Source organism: Coenobita brevimanus, chromosome 66 (assembly GCF_032717465.1).
Source record: "Coenobita brevimanus isolate Jiangsu-jjx chromosome 66, ASM3271746v2, whole genome shotgun sequence".
Taxonomy (NCBI): domain Eukaryota; kingdom Metazoa; phylum Arthropoda; class Malacostraca; order Decapoda; family Coenobitidae; genus Coenobita; species Coenobita brevimanus.
Genome location: NC_137019.1, coordinates 28234089 through 28242421, shown reverse-complemented (window position 1 = coordinate 28242421; position 8333 = coordinate 28234089). Strand labels below are relative to the sequence as shown.

At 42.6% G+C, this 8333-nt stretch overlaps 1 non-coding gene across 1 annotated transcript; it reads left to right on the top strand.

Annotated features, from left to right (window-relative positions):
- The first annotated feature begins 6969 nt into the window (after window positions 1–6969).
- LOC145405405 (5S ribosomal RNA) lies at window positions 6970–7088 on the top strand. Its single transcript, XR_013898357.1, has one exon. It is a non-coding gene; the product is annotated as a 5S ribosomal RNA (ribosomal RNA).
- The last annotated feature ends 1245 nt before the right edge of the window (window positions 7089–8333 follow it).

Sequence of the window (8333 nt, the reverse complement as noted above, 5' to 3'; positions counted from 1 at the left end):
AGTGATTCACCCTTGTTAATAAATGTGTCTCACGTTAACCATATCCAAGATCATGCCAATGCTAAATTTGTGTACCTGTAATGTACTTTTTTCCAATTGTGTTGCAGTAAAACCATACTACCATGGTCTGTGCTAACCAAGGGTTTACAGTACTTTCCAACTTGATCTGAAAGGGTAGCTGCCTGAAAGTTTTCAAACCTTCCACAATATGATGTGCAATCAACAGCCAACTTTCTTCAAATTCTGCAAATTATAAAACATAAAATCTATCCATCTATCTATTTATTGCCAGAGCCCCAATCCCTTATGGGGTAGCCACAAACAAATCGCCTCCATGTCGCCCTGTCCCCTGCCATTTCACTGCCTTCCCCCTAGCTCACACCCCTCTCTCTGATATACTGTACCTCTCCACAACATCCCTATATCTCATCCTCAGACTCCCTCTTCCTCTCCCCCCCTCAACCTCATTCACATACATTCGTCTCATTAGTCTCTTGCTCTCCATCCTCTCCACATGATGTGAAGAATATTACCAACCAATGCCACTTTGGTAAAAGTGATCATCTGGTCATTGAGATGGAAGTAACGGGAGTAAGGGAAGGAGAAAGAGATGAAATGCAAAGAGAAAATAGATTCAATTATGGGAAGGCAGACTTTGCTTCCCTGAGGAACTTTTTCCAAAATGTAGACTTGAGTAAAATGAAAACGATCATACATGTTGATGAGAAACATGAGTTTTTGATAGAAGTATATAAAACAGGAGTTAGTAAATGTCCCAAAACTTTTTGCAGCTGTGGAAAGGAAGGAAGAATGGTTTAATAACAGACATAGACTGGCACAAGAGGCAAGAAAAAGAGCATGGAAAAAGTGAGAAAAAGGTATAGTGAAAGGGCTTGGGAGGAGTACAATCTATCTATCTATTGCCAGACGCCTCAATCCCGTTTGGGGTGGCCACAAACAAATCGCCTCCAAGTCGCCCTGTCCCCCGCCATTTCACTCCCCTGCTCCCAACTCACACCCCCCTCTCTCATATACCTCTCCACCCCATCTCTCCATCTCATCCTCGGCCTCCCCCTCCCTCTTTCCCCCTCCACCTCACTCACATACACTCTCTTCGTCAGTCTTTCACCCTCCATCCTCTCCACATGGCCAAACCACCTCAGTGTGTTCCTCATAACGCTTCCTATCACATCCACATCAACACCACAACGCTCCTTTATATCCTCATTCGTCAGCCTGTCTCTCCATGTGACTCCACAGGCTCCTCTTAAATAACTCATTTCCACGGCTCTCACTCTTGACTTGTGTCCTTCCAACAATCTCCACGCTTCACTTCCGTACGTTAGAGTTGGTATCACAATACTGTCATGTAGTAACTTTTTCACTTCCATGCTCACTTCCCTGTTTCTTATCACTGCTTTCAAAGAACCAGCAACCTTTCTTCCCTGCTGTACCCTTTCAAGCACTTCACCCTCCAAACCTCCATCCTTACTCATCACACTACCCAAGTACTTAAACGTACTCACATTTTCCAATTCCTCACCATCCAACCACGCTGTACATTCACTGACTTCACCTCTCTCAAAGACCATCACTTTACTCTTCCCTACATTCACCTTTAGATTCCGTTTCTTACACACTCTCCCAAACTCATCCACCAAGCCTTGCAGCTCCCCTTCGTCTTCACTCAACAACACGGTATCATCTGCAAACAACAGTACAGGGAGTTTCCAAACACTATCCTCTCTCACCAGGGCCACTCCAACATCCACTACCCTACCTTGTACCTCTTTTATTACCCCATCCATGTACAGATTGAACAACCATGGAGACATGACACATCCCTCTTTCAACCCAACTTTCAAAGAGAAAAATTCACTTAGTTCACCATCCACACGCACTGCAGCCTTCGCACCATCATACATACTCTTCACAGCATTCAACAACTTCCCATCTATTCCATATATTCTTAACACTTTCCACAATCCTAGTCTATCCACCCTGTCATATGCTTTCTCCAAATCCATGAAAGCCGTATACAACTTCTTTCCCTTCTCTAGAAACTTTTCCACTAGAGATCTGAGAATGAATATCTGATCTACACAACCTCTTCCCTTCCTAAAGCCTCCCTGTTCTTCTCCAACTAATTTCTCTGTTCTTTCTCTAACTCTGTCAATAAGTATCCTACCATACACTTTTCCTATTATACTAAGAAGACAAATGCCCCTATGATTACCACACACTTCTTTTTCCCCTTTTCCTTTGTACAAGGGAATAATTATACCTGACTTCCAATCCTCCGGGACTCTACCTTCCTACCAGGCCAATCTGCACATCTTCCACATCCATTCTACTACTATCTCTCCCCCATGCTTCAGCATTTCACCACACACCCCATCAATTCCTGGGGCTTTCCCTGATTTAACTTTCTTCATTGCTTCCACAACTTCTATCCTACTGATTTCTTCCTGTCTTCTCACCTCCCTCCTTCTTCCAGCCATTCCCCAGCCACTTATACTCGCATTACTTCCATCCTCCACGTTCAACAATTCCTTAAAGTGTTCTCTCCATCTGCTCACTTTTTCTCCCTTCTCCACTAGTAATCTACCATTTTTATCTTTCACTCCCCTGCTAACTTCACTTCCACCCTGTCTTACTCTTTTCACCTCTTTCCAGAAAATTTTCTTACAGTCCCTCCACTTTACACTCAAATTCCTTCCAAATTCCTCATCCACTCTCTTCTTACTCTCTCTTACTAATCTTTTTACCTCTCTCTTTCTTTCTACATATAACTCTCTCTTCCGCCTCTCAACTTCTTCCACGCCCCTATTTCTCATCCATTCATTGTATGCTTTCTTCTTTTGTGCCACAGCCCGTTTCACCTCTTCGGTCCACCACGCTGTTCCTTGCACCCCCCTCCGTCTTCTCTTCCTTCCACACACCACATCACATGCTGCACATATTTCTTCTGTAAATATTCTACACACACCTTCCACGTCCCCCATCTGCTGCAACTCATATTTGCCCAATCGTTCCTCCACTTCTCTCTTATACTCTGCCTTTTTCTCATCCTCTTGTAACCTTTCGACTCTCCTTGCAACTACTCCTTCCTCTCGTCTTTCCCTTCTTCTATTCCTCCATCTTACTTGAACTTTAACTCTGGCCACCACCAAGTAGTGGTCAGAAAGTCCACTCCCCCAACCTCTATAAACTCTTGCATCCAATATACATCTTTGCATCCTTTCATCCACACACACATAATCAATCATTGCCTTCCTTTCACTCAATTCACCACCCACCCTTCTCATCACTCGCCATGTATACCTGTGGATCATTTTATGCCTGAAGAGGGTATTGGCTATCACCAACCCCCTCCCAGCACAAATGTCCACTAACGCACTCCCATTCTCATCTATCTCAGCAGGCATACCCCACTCACCAACTATTCCATCCACCTTCACATTCCCAACTTTACCATTCATATCACCAATCAAAAACACTCTATCATTCCTTCCAAACTCTTCCATGCACACTTCTACATTTGTCCAGAACTCTTCTCTCACTCTTCTAGCACGATCTTGAGTTGGCGCATACACACACACAATCGCCCACATTTGTATTCCAACTTTCAACTTTACCCACACAATCCTTGATCCAACTGATCCATACTGTCTTATGCTCCTCTTCCATCTTTTACTCACAACTATACATACTCCTTCCTTTGCCCTCTTATTCCCACCTACTCCTGCACATATACCCCATCCATACTCCCATTCTCTCACACTTTCTCCTCTCCATTTTGTTTCAGTTATTCCACATACATCCACTTTCGCATCCTCAAGCACCTGGACAATCTCTCTCTCTTTCACCTCATCATTTGCTCCCCTTACATTCCATGTTCCAATTGCAATGTCCTTTGTCTGGTCCTTGGTCGTCAACATTTGGTTAGTCCTTGTCCGAGGCTTATTGTTTGTTTTTTTAGTTAGTTGTTTTCCGGGGAGGGGCACTAACCCTCCGCCAACCCTTTTAGTCGCCTTTTACGACAAGCAGGGATACTGGGGGAGTATTCTTGACAAACCCCCCTACCCTCAGGAGTACAAGCAGGAAAGAAATGAATATGTAAGGGTGCGGAGAAAAGAAGAAAGGAAATATGAAAAAGATATTGTAACTAAATGTAAAAAAGAACCAAAACTATTTTATAGGTCTGTAAATGGTAAAATGAAAGTTAAGGACAGTATAATATGATTGAGGGATGGAGATGAAACTTACGAAAGAGAAAAAGAATTATGTGAAATAATGGACAACAAGCTGCAATCAGTTTATGTGTTGGAGAAGGAATTTAGGCAACCTGAAATGGAACCCAGGATAATGGAAATGGCAGAAATTATAGTTGACGTGAATGATGTGCTGCAGCTGATGAGGGATTTGGATGTGAGAAAAGCAATGGGACCAGATGATGTGTCTGGATGGATGCTGAAGGAATGTGCAGACCAGTTAGTGTGGCCTGTTTATATCATCATCGAGACCTCACTGGAAAATGGACAGTTACCTAAAGATTGGAAAAGAGCAAGTATTGTGCCAATTTTCAAGGGAGGAGATAGGGAAGATCCACTCAATTACAGACCTGTATCACTTACTACTATTGTTTGTAAAATCTGCGAAATAATTATTAGAAAAAGATGGATAATGCACTTGGAAGAAAACGAAGTGATAACACCAAGACAACTTGGTTTCAGGGAAGGAAGACCATGTGTTACTACCCTATTAAGTTTCTACAGTAGGGTAACAGATGCCATACAAGAGAGGGGGATGGGCAGATTGTGTCTATCTCGATCTCAAGAAAGCATTTGACAGGGTGCCCAGTACGAGACTGCTGTGGAAGTTGAAGACCTCTGGAGGGGTGCATGGGAACTATTAGAGTGGATAGGAGATTATTTGATAGGAAGGCAGAAGAGAACAGTCATAAGAGACAAGGTGTCACAATGGAGAAACGTAACTCCGTCTTAGCTCCAATAATGTTTCTGATATAGGTAAATGATTTGCCAGAGGGTTTGGATAGTTACATTATTATGTTTGCAGATGATGCTAAATCATGAAATATATTAGAGGTATTGATAGTTGTAAAAAACTTCAAGAGGACTTGGACAAACTCCACAGCTGGAGCCAGACTTAGAAAATGGATTTTAATGCCAAGAAGTTTTATGTTAGAAATGGGAATGAGTGAAAAAATACCGCAGTGGACATATAAAATGGGAAATGAGATAATTAGTAAAAGAAAAGATAAGCAACGTTGGGTCTGGTTAGTACTTGGATGGGTGACCGCCTGGGAACACCAGATGCTGTTGGCATCCCTACGTGTCAAGTAGGGTTGGTGGAGGATTAGTGCCCCTCCCTGTAAAACAATTAACTCTAAGCCCTTGGCCACCCCATTTGGGATACATGGCGTCTGGCAATGGATGGATGGATGGAAAAGATGAGAAAGATTTGGGAGAGATTATTCAGGATGACTTGTCACCAGAAAAGCAAATAAACATAATCATTGAAGGCACTTAAGGATTACTGCCCAACATGAGAGTGGCTTTTAATTATATGGACGAGGAAATGCTGAGCGAGTTGATAGTGACCATGATAAGACCAAGACTAGAGTATGCAACTGTGGTATGGTCACCTCACTTGAAGAAGAATATTGATAAATTAGAAAGAGTTCAATGGATGACAACAAGGATGATACCAAGCTTAAGGGAACTCACCTATGAGGAGAGATTGGAAAAACTGAAGTTACCAACACTGCGCGAGGGAGGGGAAAGAGGTGACTTGATCACGATATTTAGAAATGTAAGAGAATTGGAAAGGCTGGATTGAGAGGATCTTTTTTTGCTGGATGATGGAAGAACATGAGGTCATGACTTAGATGAAGAGGTGGTGCAGACGAAAAACATTCATGTGTTTAAAAGCAGACTAGATAAACGTAGATATGAAGACAGGACAACATGAGCTTAGCTCAATTCCTGTATACTACAAATAAGTAAATACATGGCTAAACCACCTCAAAGTATTTCTCCTTACACATTCTATCAATCCATATCCACACCACAATGCTCCTTCACTTCCTTATTTGTCAGTCTCTCTTTCCTGTAACTCCACATACTCCTCTCAGATCATTCATTTAGTCACGAATTCACTAGATTGTATAATTAGTATGGTAAATCGTGACATTATTATTATGGGAACACTTGAACAATGTTGAAACCCACAGAGCTTCACTCAGTCAGTTAACCACTCGTGTTTGCACTCATATTTGAAACGGAGTTTTCATAACAATCGTCAATGCTTCATAAGTGACTGTCTTTATGTGTAGACAGTACATTTCACTGAGCGATATTTTTGTGTAACTGTCATTCCCACGCCTTGCCTCTCTAGCCGTTAAGTCACGCCCATTTCTCAAACCCCTGTACCCGCCCTGGGAACATTAGTTAGTGTCGAACAGCCATGGGAGTAAGGTGTTGTCGTGCACAGTGTTCACAGCAAGACCCCCATCATAGCGGCTACAGTCTCCTGCAGTTCTACGATTCCCTGCATCTCCCTACCGAGTTGGTGATTGGCAGTAGTGGACATCAGCGGTGAATTGCAGTGTCTCGAGAAGCAAGAGACAGACACCCAGACTCTTCGCAGCTGTGGCCCCATTTTCCTCCACTGACCAGTATTTCAGTTCTTTTTTCCTAGGCTTAAGATTATTTGGCTACTTGTTTGAGTGCGTGCGTGAGTGTATTTCCTTTGTTTTGATATTTTGAATTCACTTTGAGATTCTTGTAATGTAAATTTATTTTGTCATAATTAATAAATTTACAGTTCTTTTCTTTGAGCTTAATTAAATCTAGAACTGTGTTTGATTTCTCCACACTGTGCTTTCTTTAATTTGCTTCTCCTAGTTTGCACAAATTTCTTATATTAATTACGACTGGTATTTAGGCCAACGGCCATGCCACGTTGAGTACACCGCTTCCTGTCCGATCAGCAAAGTTAAGCAGCGTTGGGTCTGGTTAGTACTTGGATGGGTGACCACCTGGGAACACCAGATGCTGTTGGCATCCCTACGTATCAAGTGGGGTTGGTGGAGGATTAGTGCCCCTCCCTGTAAAACAATTAACTCTAAGCCCTTGACCACCCCATTTGGGATACATGGCGTCTGGCAATGGATGGAATTTGCCCTTTGTATTAATTCATAAATCTGTTGTGTCAGCCAGGAGTTAGTCCCAGCAAGAGTCTGTTCATTATTATTAGTATCATTATTGATTGTCAGGGGTAAGGACGCTATCTCAGAGGCCAACAGTATTGACAATTCAGCATCTGTGAGAAATTAGTCTCTGCTGTGTACTGCTGAGAAAGTTAATCAAATTCTCATCTTCAGAGATTCAGTGAAATAAGCCAGAATAGAGTAAAATTTACTACTTGATTTCACAAGTCAATTCCTTTGTGTCAACCAACTATTTTTTTTCATTTTATTTGTATTTCAACCTCCCTCCATGACATCTGGCGACCTCATTCCAGGGTATTAACTCCTAGCATTAAAGTTATTGACGAAATAATAAACTCACTCACTCATAGCTAGTTATTGATTATCATTAAAGTTTATTGGCACTATCTTACTGGTGATTACTGATTTTGCTTTATTAATTTAATGTAAACTTCTCCCAGACAGTTGCTATTTTTTATTTCTCTTTCTTTACCAGTTTAACTGGTCACCACCAGACTGTTTTGTTTCGTTTTTAAAGGCTCCAACATGCTTGCATGCATCGGCCTTGGTCACCTAATGGCGGCTCTCCATGCTGCACGATCCATTGCAGCCTCCCTGTTCAGTCCCTTAACCCTGAGGTCACACTTAATGACTTCGTCCCATGTCTTTCTTGTTCTACCCCTCGTAACCCCACCCCCAATATTAACACTTCTCACCTTCCTCACCCAATTATCATCCCCCATCCTCTCCACATGTCCAAACCATCTCAATCTACTTCTCCTCATCACAACACCAATACACTCCAGTCCCATCCTACCTCTCAATTCTTCCATCGTGAACCCAGCCCCCCCAGACCTTGGACACAGGGACGCACTACACATACACCTAATCATTGTCATTTCTGTACGTCTGAGCCAGCGAATATCCTCTTCCTTTACTGCCCAGGTCTCACTACCATACAGCATTACACTCCTAACACATGCTGCATACAAAGACCCCTTAGCACGTAGGGAGAGTCCTCTCAGTGTCAGGAGAGGCAGGAGCTTCCTAAACTTCTTCCAACCACTTCTCACCCTTGCCACAAAGCTAGCTCCAGCCC